Here is a 14,085-nt window from a genome sequence, read left to right as displayed (position 1 = left end):
TTAACCAACTGAGCCACCCAGGTGTCCCCACTGTGAAGTCTCCTTAGGTTGGCTCCTTTCACTTAGCAAAATGCATTTAAGATTTCTCCATGTCTTTCCCTGGCTTGCTAGTTCATTACTTTTTATTTCTGAATAATACTCTTGTATGAATCCACAGTTTTTATAAACTGTTTTAATCACATCTATGATTTTTATAAAAGACCTTGCACACAAAAAATATGTATAAGTAAACTACTATTGAATTAAAAGTAGTAGTCAGATTTATAATACCTCAAATTTTTCATTTCAGAAAATTTTTATCTTGGATTTATTCCTGGGAATATGGAATTTTTAGTCATGCTTAGGGAATTTTGTCTCTTTGTACTTTATTCTTCCAGGGGAAATGGTATATGAGGACCATATACAAATATTCCCAGCTGAATAATTGCCTTTCTTATGAAGCTCCTTAGTGACTATACTGTAATTTGACCCTCTCATATATTTTCATGAAGTAAATTGAATTTCACAATATTAAGTGCTCACTATGTGTCAGGTACTGAGGAGTCTAGGTTCTGGGGATTAGGAGGATAGAACATTCTTTCTGTTTACTGTTGACTTTCTTTTTTTTAAGCAAGGTATAATACACATACCATTAAATTTACCTTCTTAAAATTTAAAATTGTGGTAAAATACACATAAAGTAAAATTTACCATTTAAAAAAAGATTTTATTTATTTATTTGACAGAGAGAGACACAGTGAGAGAGGGAACACAAGCAAAGGGAGTGGGAGAGGGAGAAGCAGGCTTCCCAAGGAGCAGGGAGCCTGGCAGGGGTTGATCCCAGGATCCTGGGATCATGACCTGAGCTGAAGGCAGACACCAAATGACTGAGCTACCCAGGCGCCCCTCATCTTTCTTTTACATATTTATTTATTTATTTGAAGGGGGCAGTGGGGAAGGGCAGAGGAGAGTCTTAAGCAGACTATTCCTGAAGCCCGATGTCGGGCTGGATGCCACAACCCTGAGATCATGACCTGAGCCAAAGCCAAGAGTTAGTTGCTGATCCAACTGTGCCACCCAGGCATCCCCAAAATTTACCATCTTCACCATTTTGAAGTGTACAGCGTCGTAGTAGGTACATTCACACTGTGGTGCAACCAACACCTGGAACTCGTCCTGTGAAACGGAAACTGCCTATCCATTGAACAACTCCCCGTTCCGCAGCCCTGCCCCTGGCAACCACCATTCCACTTCCTGTCTCTACGGATCTGACTCTTCTTGGGACCATGTCCGTGGAATCCTACCGTATTTGTCTTTCTGTGACCAGTGGATTTCACTTATGTGATCTCCCCAAGGCCCATCCACATCGTAGAGCGTCTGGTCTCCTTCCTGTGGAAGCCTGAACAACACTCACATGTTGTTTATCCATTCGTCCATCACGGGATACTTGGTTTCCTTTTACCTTCTGGTTTCTGTGAAGTATGCTGCTCTAAACATGGGCATGTGAATGTCTCTTTGAGACCCTGCTTCCACTTCTTTGAGCTAGGTATCCAGAAGTGTCATTGCTGCATGATATGCTAATTTTGCTTTCAGTATTTTGAGAGCTCTCCCTGGGGTTTTCCACGGCAGCTGCACGATTTCACATTCCCACCACGAGTGCCCAGTGGTTCCAATTTCTCCACATCCTCATAAAATTGACCCCTTTAAAGTGTGCCATCCATTGCTTTTTAGCATGTTCATAATGTTGTGCAGCTGTCACCACTGTCTAATTCCAAAACATTTTCATCCCCCACAAAAGAAATCCATATCCCCTAACTGTCACTCCCCGGCCACCAGCAGCCATTGGGCTCCTTTCCATCTCCATGGATTAGACTGACCGTGCACTGTGTGGCCCCTTTCACTCAGCATCATGGGTTCGAGGGTCCTCCAAGCCCGAGCCTGATGTTGAGGATGTTTCTGAAGTGATTTCCCTCACTTTGGACTGATGATGTGAAATCCTTCACCTCCAGAGACTGTGCCAGGGGTGCCTGGCATCACAGTTCTGGGCTCTGTGCACCCAGTGTCTTGCTGGTCTTGCCTTTGTCTTCCAGACCATGACTTGATTTTTCAGATGGAACAGTCCTCTTCCTGTTTACTACATTCGAGATGAAAACCAGCAAGTTCTTTTCTATGTCTGTGCTCACACTGTGGTCTTCGATGATGTCTTCAAGAATACTCAGCACCATCTTCAGGTATGCAAGTTCTCGTTGTTGCTTTTTAGGATTTTATTTTATTTTTTTTTAAGAGAGCAAGCAAGTGAGAGCAACAGGGAGGAGCAGACTTCTCTGCTCAGTGGGGAGCCTGACTTGGGGCTGGATTCAGGACCCTGAGATCAAAGCCTTAGCTGAAGGCAGACGCTTAACTGACTGAGATGCCCAAGAGGTCCTGGACATATATTTTAATAAGGACTTTCCTTAAGTCAATGCCTAGGTCAAAAACATCACAGAGGGTTTCCCAAAAGCCTAGTCCATACTCAGGGATCCATGCCATCTAGGTGCAGAATTTGCTCCCTAGATGTCCAGAAACACACAGAAGATCAGCAAGCAGCCTTTCTTGGAGCTTAGTTGAATGTGCAGCACTGAGCATAGTGCTGATGGGAGGGAGAGGGGGTAGTTTGTCTACAGAGCGAGGAAGGAGCAGCAGGCAGATGGGCTGAGAAATAGGGACCATGCCAGGCAGCTGTCCAGCCTCCTGCAGAGTCAGGTGGCTGGGAGTGGCCTTGACCATCCAACCATCCATCCATCCATCCATCCATTCATTCATTCATTCATTTATTCCACAGGTACTTATCAGAACCTCTTTGTTTCAGATTCTGGGTCTGTAGTCATGAACAAAACAGATCTAGCCCCCCCACACCTCCATGGAGCTTATAGTCTCATAAATACACAATTACAAATAACAACAATCACTCCAAAGGAAATGTGGGCTGCTGTAGGAGAGAGATCAAGAGTGAGAGATGGCCCTCCAGTTGGCTGTGCTGACAAACATGCCCTTTAGGCCAAGATCTGACTGACTGAGGAGAATGAACCAACCAGGGGCAGTTTGTGGAGGAGTAGTCCAGACCCGAGGAGATCCAGGTTTGCAGGCCTGCCCATGGGGCTCAGAAAGAAGGCTGGTATGCCTGTCATGGAGTGAGCAAGGGAAGAGAAAGGAGGGAGGAAATGGGCTATTTTCTGGCAGGGAACACTAACATCTTGTTTGTTTCCAGAAGGTTCCTGAGTTACTGGGAAAGGATTGTGGGGGGTGGGAACAAAAGCAGGGAGACCAGCGAAGAGGCTTTTGCTCCAGATCTGCTCAGTGGCCTGAGTGGACACTATTTAAAGGAGATGAGGCCATCAGGGTTTCAAGGGGGCTGGAGGTGGGGCAGAACCCCAACATTTATTCCCCACCTGTGTTCAGAGTTGGGCACATGCCTAGATCTGTAGGGAGCCCTGTCCTTGTGGGGAGTGTGGCTTACCGTACAGGGGTTTGGGGGAGAGAAAATCAGAAAACCACTGGCTATGGAGAAATGCCAGGGGAAGGTCATAGGAGTGGAATTTTCAGCCTGATGAACCTGGAAGGGGGCCTTAGTTCTCTCTGTGTGGCTCCAGCCTCTCTGTCCATCCTGAATGTTTCAGAGCATTTTCTCTGCATTTCTGCAGGGTCACATTAACGTGATCTCCTGCCTCTGCATCAGTGAAGACAGGCAGTGGATTGCCATGGCCAGCAATGGGCCCCAATGCCTGATAATCATTTGGGACTCCTTCACAGGGTAGGCATGGCACAAGCCTGTTTTTCCCTACTCAGTGTAGCATATCTGCAACAAATGAGAAATGCCATCTCAGAATGCAGAAGCCAGCGGTGGGATGCTGGGTGAGGGTGAACCAGCCTGGGGAGGCTGGCCATCCTGTTGCCTTGAGGCCCAGTTGAGTGACATTACCTTAATGAATTTCCCATTACAATTCTTGGCTCTTTAGACAGAGAAACTTGGTTTGGCAATGTCCCAGAGTCGATGAGGGAGGTTAACACTAACCCAGCTTGGAGGCACAGAGAAGTGAAGTGATTTTCCCCATCTGCAAAAAAAGAGGTTGATCATACCCACTGTTTTAGTTTCCATGGGCTGCTCTAAGAAATTACCACACACTGGGACGCCTGAGTGGCTGAGCAGGTTAAAGCCTCTGCCTTCGGCTCAGGTCATGACCCCAGAGTCCTGGGATTGAGCCCTGTATCAGGCTCTCTGCTCAGCAGGGAGCCTGCTTTCCTCTCTCTCTCTGCCTGCCTCTCTGCCTACTGGTGTGATCTCTGTCCATCAGATAAATAATTAAAATCTTAAAGGAAAAGAAATTACCACACGCTGAGGGACTTAAAATAACAGAAAATTATTCCCTCACAGTTCACGAGGCTGGAAGTCTGAAATTAGGGTGCCGAAAGGGGTGGTTCCTTCTGGGGCTCTGAGGGAGAACCTGCTCCAGGCCTCTCTCCCAGCTGCTGCTGGTGGCTGGCAGTCCTTGGTGTTCCTTTGCTGGTAGACTAATCACTCTAATTTCTGCCTCTGTCTTCACATGGTGTTGTCCTCTGTGTGTCTCTTTGTATCTGCACTTCAATGAGTTCAGCAGTCATTGGTTTTAGGATCCATCCTAATCCACCCTCATCTGAACTAACACATCTGCAAGGACCCTATTCCCATATAATGCTCACATCCTGAGGCTCTGGGTGGACCTGATTTCTGAGGAGGCCCTCAATATACTACACTTACCTTACAGGACTGTCATGAAGACCAGTAACGCACAGTACATGACCCATGATAGATGTTAATGTGTGTTTTCTTTCTTCATTCCTGGTCCTAGAGGCAGGGTGCAGTGCTAGATTAATTGAAAAGATTGTAAGGCCCTGGTTGAGTTGTGGGGGTGGTGACATGGAGGTGGATGAGTTCAGTTGAGGACGATTAGGAAGAAGTTGTTTAAAGCTCTTGGGTGTTCTGGAAAGTTAGGTTGAATGTTCTAAGCTACAGGTCCCCCAGGTGACTGGTGATGTCCTAGGGCCCTGTTACTTAATCCTGGTCCTCATCTTACTAGACGTCTCAGTGGTATTTGACACTTGTCTTTTCCTTGGCTTCTCTGACACCACATCCCCTTGGTTTTCATCTGCCTTCTGAGACTCTGCTTCCTCTGGCCCAAGATGGTGAGGAGGATGCAGTTGGTCCTTTTCTCCAGCCAGGAGGGAGTAGACCTGGGATGGTAACCACACCATCTTCATCTCCCTAACCACCTCATAATTCCTCTTTTCATGGATGAGGAAGCTGCTGGGGAACATTCCTCCTGGATGTCCCATGGATATCTCCTGCTAAAATGTCCCCAAGCCCTGTTGCATCTCCTCCCAGAGGCCTTCTAAACCCACCTCTGCTGCCCCTACCCATCCACTCCCACCTGGCCAGCCTCCTCCTCAGCAGCTTCACTCTGCAACCCAACCTCCAGGATGGTGATTTAGAATACACGTAACATGAAATTGAACATCTTCACATTTTTAGAAAAGATTTCTTTATTATTTATTTAAGCAAGCAAGTGTGAGTGGGGGAAGGGCAGAGGGAAAGGAAAGGAGAATCCTCAAGCAGACTCCTCGCTGAGTGCAGAGCCCAACATGGGGCTTGATCCCAGGACTCTGAGATCATGACCTGCACCAAAACCAAGAACCAGCCACTCTACCAACTGAGACACCCAGGCACCCCATTTTAAAACTCTCTCTCTATATATATATATATATTTAAAGATTTTATTTATTTGACAGACAGAGATCACAAGTAGGCAAAGATGCAGGCAGAGAGAGAGGAGGAAGCAGGCTCCCTGCTGAGCAAAGAGCCCAATGCGGGGTTCAACCCCAGAACCCTGGGATCATGACCTGAGCCAAAGGCAGAGGCTTTAACCCACTGAGCCACCCAGGCACCCCAAAATACAATTTTTAAACGTCTAATTTGGTGGCATTAATTACATTCACAATGTTGTGCGACCATCGGCACTATTTCTAGAACATTTTCATCACCCCAAACAGGAACTCTGTGACAGTGAGCTCCCCATTCTCCTTCCTCTCAGCCCCTCATCAACTTTCTGTCTCTATAGGTTTGCCTGTCATCATTTTATGTCCGTGAATCATATGTGGCTTTTTATGTCTGGTATTTCTCTCAGCATAATGTTTTCAGAGTTCTCTCGTGCTGTGGCATCAGTCAGTGCTTCCTTTGTTTTCAAGATTCTAACACATGGATATACTGATTCTGCTTATCTACTCATCTGTTGATTTTTAATAATCTTTTAACTGAAAGCTAACGTCTCCTTTGGCCACCATCTCCAATCTTCGCCCTCTTCCTGGAGGTAGTCAATTTGGTGTGTTTCCTTCCAGGACATTTGCTGATGTCTTAAATACAGATACATGGACATCAGTGTGTAGCACCATGTGGTTGTTTTCCACAGCATTTTGAGTGTGATCTTTTCCCAAAGGCAAAATCTGCTTGTGTTTCTCCCCTGCTGAACACCCTTCAGAGGCTGCCCTTTGCCAACCCAGCCTGAGATAGAGGGAAAAATGCATCTTGCATCCTAGTAATGGGAATTCTTCCCCAGAAAGTGGAATTCCCCTTCCGTGTGCCTGGCTGTCACCTGTGGCTGTCACATGCTTCCAGCTGCAAGTACACATGAGGGAAAGTTGTTCTATCCTGTGACAGAGTCCACAGGAGGAAGGGTGGGCCCGTCACGTGTGTCTCTTCTCTGAAACTGTTGCTGATAGCTACTCTTCCCCAGGTGCATCTGGCCTCCTAAAAAGTCTTTATTCTTTGCTTTTTTCTTTTCTTTTTTTTCTAAGATTTTATTTATTTATTTGATAAAATAGAGAGCACAAGTAGGCAGAGAGGCAGACAGAGGGGGGGGGAAGCAGACTCCCTGCCATGCAGGGAGCCTGATGTGGGGCTCCATCCCAGGACACTGGGATCATGACCCGAGCTGAAGGCTTAAGTGACTGAGCCACACAAAGCCCCTCTTTGCTTTTTTCTTGCTTATAAAGCTGTCTCCCTGACTAGACTAGGGGTGACTCTGGCAGTGACTTTTTTTCTTTTAAAGAATGAAAGACATTTTATATTTATTCTTATAATTGTTACTTGAATCTTATGATGTTAAACTATTTAATTAATTAATTAATTAATTATTTAATTTATTTTCAGCATAACAGTATTCCTTGTTTTTGCACCACACCCAGTGCTCCATGCAATCCGTGCCCTCTCTAATACCCACCACCTGGTTCCCCCAACCTCCCACCCCCCACCCCTTCAAAACCCTCAGATGGTTTTTCAGAGCCCATAGTCTCTCATGGTTCACCTCCCCTTCCAATTTCCCCCAACTCCCTTCTCCTCTCTAACTCCCCTTGTCCTCCATGCTATTTGTTATGCTCCACAAATAAGTGAAACCATGTGATAATTGACTCTCTCTGCTTGACTTATTTCACTCAGCATCATCTCTTCCAGTCCCGTCCATGTTGCTACAAAAGTTGGGTATTCATCCTTTCTGATGGAGGCATAATACTCCATAGTGCATATGGAGCACATCTTCCTTATCCATTCGTCCGTTGAAGGGCATCTTGGTTCTTTCCACAGTTTGGCGACCGTGGCCATTGCTGCTATAAACATTGGGGTAGAGATTGCCCTTCTTTTCACTACATCTGTATCTTTGGGGTAAATACCCAGGAGTGCGATTGCAGGGTCATAGGGAAGCTCTATTTTTAATTTCTTGAGGAATCTCCACACTGTTCTCCAAAGTGGTTGCACCAACTTTTATTCCCACCAACACTGGAAGAGGGTTCCCCTTTCTCCACATCCTCTCCAACACATGTTGTTTCCTTCTTGCTAATTTTGGCCATTCTAACTGGTGTAAGGTGATATCTCAATGTGGTTTTAATTTGAATCTCCCTGATGGCTAGTGATGATGAACATTTTTTCATGTGTCTGATAGCCATTTGTATGTCTTCACTGGCAGTGACTTTTTTTTTCATTTTATTGCAAAGTAAAGTGTATCTGTGGTTGACAATTCAATATGTCAATATGAGTTTTATGATATAGTAAATGATGACTTTGGGACCCAGAAAATGTTACTTGGTTTTAGAATTAATATTCACTTTAATAAAGTTATAAACTAAGAACCATAGTTTTTCCTGAAGCTTTTTATTCAACTTATAAATCTTTCTCCTTTTATAAATATAGCAGATTTTTATAATTGCCTTTAAGGGGGTTTTGATTAATGTTTGACCCAACTCACAAATTTGATTATTAATTCCTTTTAAACATTTTTAAACTGCACTTAGAAATTGAATATATTTGGTTTTATCTCTAAGTTTTTTAGTAGTCTGATTAAAAGATAAACCCTTCATGCATACTTAGGGAATTCTTGTAAATCTAGTAAATTAGACATAACTATGGCAAATATTAAATTCTCATAAGTATTCTAATATTGTTTATAAACCAGTGTGATTTGAATGTAAAATCACAAGTCTGAATCAATGATGGGCTTTAAATTAGAGTCACAAATTTAATCCATCAGAGGCTCTGATATGCTAAATTCTTTTAAACACCACCCATTCCTAAGCAAAATAAACAGATTCTCTTCCCACCATTATGTTTACAGAACAGGCCCAGCTGACATCACTGGCTCTCTGTTTAATTCTGGAAAGCCACAGGGATAAGATGCTTTTCCCCACTAAGGACATCACTGTGTCATTCACAGCAATGTTAGGACTGCCTTCTCTCAAATGATTTTAGGGGCTAGTTCCCAGGGGGATGAAGTCTTCTCCAGTGACAGAGAACCAGCCAGGTCCTCAGTTGGGGCACAGACTTGGTCCCAGCCAGTTGGGGCACTGGAGTGACCTATGAGGCCTGTTGATATTTCCTGTAACAAGGGCTCTGTAATGAAAAACAATGGGGAGCCACCAGCCCGTGGTCCTGGATTAGGATATCCTACCACCCGGCCTTCACTCCCCTGTCCCCAGTGCTGCCGCTCACTCACATCACTCACAGCCTTGCTTCTGTTGTGTTTCTCTGGATCACTTAGTATTTAAGTATCTTATTTAATTCTGCAAGTGACAAGGTTTTTCCTGCTTTCTTAGGGTATTATTCACTAATTTTCATACCCATCTAGTCTCTTCTTGTCTGAATATAATATATCTCATTTATCTATCCTACTGATGATGAACATTTTGGTTCTTCTGATCTGTCTTCCACCTACCCACTGCTCTACAAATCTGTGCTGATCACAGTCACTGGCATTTCCAAGTGAAGTGAGCACTATTACATTGGCACGATCATCTTTCCCAGTAGGTGCTGAAGACACCTTCCCTGGGATCACAACCTTTCCTGGGCTCTTCTGTGAGCTTGTCCTCTTTCACTGCACACCTTCTAAATGCTGGCTGTCCTCAGCGTTGAGTTGTGGGAGCTCCTCTTATGGCGACACCTTCTTCCTGGGTGTTCTCATCCATTCCCGTGATTTTAAGTCCTGTGCACTCTCAAGATGCACCCGAAATCCTTCCTCCCCTCTCCATTTCCACTGTCACCACAGCTCCCTTCATGACTACAACATCCTTCCAGCTGAGCTGTGTTCACTCTTGTCCCAGTCCTTCCTGCCTACCTGTAGCAGCCAGAGTGACAATTCTTAAGTGTACCGGACAGATCATACCACTACCTTACTTAAAGTCTTTGAGTGGCTTCTCTTTGTGATGGGGATAACCCTAAGCTCCCCTTTCCACCCATCTCCCAGCAACTACCCTCCTGTTTATTAATGTATGTTAGTTTGTATGCCCTGGAATTTTACAGAAATGGACTCTTTTTGTGGAGGGCTCTGGCTTCTTTTATTTGATTTAATTTTTGAGTTTCATCTATGTATGCAAGAACAGTTTATTCCTCTTTATTTGTCCTTTAAAATGTGAATGTTGAGTAGTCACTGAATGGATATGTCACAATTTGCTTATTCATCTGTTAAAAGACATTTGCCCTGTTTCCTGTTTGTGGCTGTGGAAAACAAAGGTGCATGAACTTCCATGCACAAGTCTTTATAGGATATATGCTTTCATTTCTCTTGGTAATTATCTTTGTTTCTGAAGGCTATTTGCCCTAACTATAGGGCTGTAGGATGGTAGTTATTTCCATACTTTGAAGATATTATTGTCTTCAGACTTAACACCATTTCCTTTGAGAAGCCAACTATCAATCTTATTGTTCCCTCTTCTGAAAGTTCCCCTCCTGCCCCATTCTGGCTGCTTTTAAGGTTTTATGCTAATTGTTAGCAGTTTTAATGATGCATCTGTATGTATATGAATATGTTGTAGATTTTTGTTTGTTTGTTTAATAATTTTTTTTTATTTTTTATAAACATTTTTATTATTATTTTTTATTTTATTTTTATTTTTTATTTTTATAAACATTTTTATTTTTTATTTATAAAAATTTTTTTATATTTTTTATAAAACATTTTTTATTTTTTATTTTTATCCCCAGGGGTAGAGGTCTGCGAATCGCCAGGTTTACACACTTCACAGCACTCACCATAACACATACCCTCCTCAATATCCATAACCCCACCCCCCTCTCCCAACCCCCTCCCCCCATCAACCCTCAGTTTGTTTTGTGAGATTAAGAGTCACTTATGGTTTGTCTCCCTCCCAATCCCATCTTGTTTCATTTACTCTTCTCCTACCCCCTCAACCCCCCATGTTGCATCTCCTCTCTCTCATATCAGGGAGATCATATGATAGTTGTCTTTCTCCAATTGACTTATTTCGCTAAGCATGATACCCTCTAGTTCCATCCACGTCGTCGCAAAGGGCAAGATTTCATTTCTTTTGATGGCTGCATAGTATTCCATTGTGTATATATACCACATCTTCTTTATCCATTCGTCTGTAGATGGACATCTAGGTTCTTTCCATAGTTTGGCTATTGTAGACATTGCTGCTATAAACATTCGGGTGCACGTGCCCCTTCGGATCACTACGTTTGTATCTTTCGGGTAAATACCCAGCAGTGCAATTGCAGGGTCATAGGGTAGTTCTATTTTCAACATTTTGAGGAACCTCCATGCTGTTTTCCAGAGTGGTTGCACCAGCTTGCATTCCCACCAACAGTGTAGGAGGGTTCCCCTTTCTCCGCATCCTCGCCAGCATCTGTCATTTCCTGACTTGTTAATTTTAGCCATTCTGACTGGTGTGAGGTGATATCTCATGGTGGTTTTGATTTGTATTTCCCTGATGCCGAGTGATATGGAGCACTTTTTCATGTGTCTGTTGGCCATCTGGATGTCTTCTTTGCAGAAATGTCTGTTCATGTCCTCTGCCCATTTCTTGATTGGATTCTTTGTTCTTTGGGTGTTGAGTTTGCTAAGTTCTTTATAGATTTTGGACACTAGCCCTTTATCTGATATGTCATTTGCAAATATCTTCTCCCATTCTGTCAGTTGTCTTTTGGTTTTGTTCACTGTTTCCTTTGCTGTGCAGAAGCTTTTGATCTTGATAAAATCCCAAAAGTTCATTTTTGCCCTTGCTTCCCTTGCCTTTGGTGATGTTCCTAGGAAGATGTTGCTGCGGCTGACGTCGAAGAGGTTGCTGCCTGTGTTCTCCTCGAGGATTTTGATGGATACCTTTCTCACATTGAGATCCTTCATCCATTTTGAGTCTATTTTCGTGTGTGGTGTAAGGAAATGATCCAATTTCCTTTTTCTGCCTGTGGCTGTCCAATTTTCCCAACACCATTAATGAAGAGGCTGTCTTTTTTCCATTGGACATTCTTTCCTGCTTTGTCGAAGATGAGTTGACCATAGAGTTGAGGGTCCATTTCTGGGCTCTCTATTCTGTTCCATTGATCTATGTGTCTGTTTTTGTGCCAGTACCATGCTGTCTTGATGATGACAGCTTTGTAATAGAGCTTGAAGTCCGGAATTGTGATGCCACCGACTTTGGCTTTCTTTTTCAATATTCCTTTGGCTATTCGAGGTCTTTTCTGGTTCCATATAAATTTTAGGATTATTTGGTCCATTTCTTTGAAAAAAATGGATGGTACTTTGATAGGAATTGCATTAAATGTGTAGATTGCTTTAGGTAGCATAGACATTTTCACAATATTTATTCTTCCAATCCAGGAGCATGGAACATTTTTCCATTTCTTTGTGTCTTCCTCAATTTCTTTCATGAGTTCTTTATAGTTTTCTGAGTATAGATTCTTAGTCTCTTTGGTTAGGTTTATTCCTAGGTATCTTATAGTTTTGGGTGCAATTGTAAATGGGATGGACTCCTTAATTTCTCTTTCTTCTGTCTTGTTGTTGGTGTAGAGAAATGCAACTGATTTCTGTGCATTTATTTTATATCCTGACACTTTACTGAATTCCTGTACAAGTTCTAGCAGTTTTGGAGTGGAGTCTTTTGGGTTTTCCACATATAGTATCATATCATCTGCAAAGAGTGATAGTTTGACTTCTTCTTTGCCGATTTGGATGCCTTTAATTTCCTTTTGTTGTCTGATTGCTGAGGCTAGGACTTCTAGTACTATGTTGAATAGCAGTGGTGATAACGGACATCCCTGCCGTGTTCCTGACCTTAGCGGAAAAGCTTTCAGTTTTTCTCCATTGAGAATGATATTTGCGGTGGGTTTTTCATAGATGGCTTTGATAATATTGAGGTATGTGCCGTCTATCCCTACACTTTGAAGAGTTTTGATCAGGAAGGGATGCTGTACTTTGTCAAATGCTTTTTCAGCATCTATGGAGAGTATCATATGGTTCTTGTTCTTTCTTTTATTAATATGTTGTATCACATTGATTGATTTGCGGATGTTGAACCAACCTTGCAGCCCTGGAATAAATCCCACTTGGTCGTGGTGAATAATCCTTTTAATGTACTGTTGAATCCTATTGGCTAGTATTTTGGCGAGAATTTTTGCATCTGTGTTCATCAAGGATATTGGTCTGTAGTTCTCTTTTTTGTTGGGATCCTTGTCTGGTTTTGGGATCAAGGTGATGCTGGCCTCATAAAATGAGTTTGGAAGTTTTCCTTCTGTTGCTATTTTTTGGAACAGTTTCAGGAGAATAGGAATTAGTTCTTCTTTAAATGTTTGGTAGAATTCCCCCGGGAAGCCGTCTGGCCCTGGGCTTTTGTTTGTTTGGAGATTTTTGATGAGTGTTTCAATCTCCTTGCTGGTTATGGGTCTGTTCAGGCTTTCTATTTCTTCCTGGTTCAGTTGTGGTAGTTTATATGTCTCTAGGAATGCATCCATTTCTTCCAGATTGTCAAATTTGTTGGCGTAGAGTTGCTCATAGTATGTTCTTATAATTGTCTGTATTTCTTTGGTGTTCGTTGTGATCTGTCCTCTTTCATTCATGATTTTATTTATTTGGGTCCTTTCTCTTTTCTTTTTGATAAGTCTGGCCAGGGGTTTATCAATCTTATTAATTCTTTCAAAGAACCAGCTCCTAGTTTCGTTGATTTGTTCTATTGTTTTTTTGGTTTCTATTTCATTGATTTCTGCTCTGATCTTTATGATTTCTCTTCTCCTGCTGGGTTTAGGGTTTCTTTCTTGTTCTTTCTCCAGCTCCTTTAGGTGTAGGGTTAGGTTGTGTACCTGAGACCTTTCTTGTTTCTTGAGAAAGGCTTGTACCGCTATATATTTTCCTCTCAGGACTGCCTTTGTTGTGTCCCACAGATTCTGAACCGTTGTGTTTTCATTATCATTTGTTTCCATGAATTTTTTCAATTCTTCTTTAATTTCCTGGTTGACCCATTCATTCTTTAGAAGGATGCTGTTTAGTCTCCATGTATTTGGGTTCTTTCCAAATTTCCTCTTGTGATTGAGTTCTAGCTTTAGAGCATTGTGGTCTGAAAATATGCAGGGAATGATCCCAATCTTTTGATACCAGTTGAGACTTGATTTAGGACCAAGAATGTGATCTATTCTGGAGAATGTTCCATGTGCACTAGAGAAGAATGTGTATTCTGTTGCTTTGGGATGAAATGTTCTGAATATATCTGTGATGTCCATCTGGTCCAGTGTGTCATTTAAGGCCTTTATTTCCTTGTTGATCT

General features: G+C 42.7%; 1 pseudogene; it reads left to right on the top strand.

Annotated features, from left to right (window-relative positions):
- Positions 1 to 3,667: 3,667 nt before the first annotated feature.
- LOC125102570 (cilia- and flagella-associated protein 251-like) overlaps positions 3,668 to 14,085 on the top strand; it is a 29,047-nt pseudogene continuing 18,629 nt past the window's right edge.

The sequence above is a fragment of the Lutra lutra genome, chromosome 6, assembly GCF_902655055.1.
Source record: "Lutra lutra chromosome 6, mLutLut1.2, whole genome shotgun sequence".
Classification (NCBI taxonomy): Eukaryota; Metazoa; Chordata; class Mammalia; order Carnivora; family Mustelidae; genus Lutra; species Lutra lutra.
Note: the sequence above shows the minus strand (reverse complement) of the source record. Positions and strands in the feature narration are given on the sequence as shown.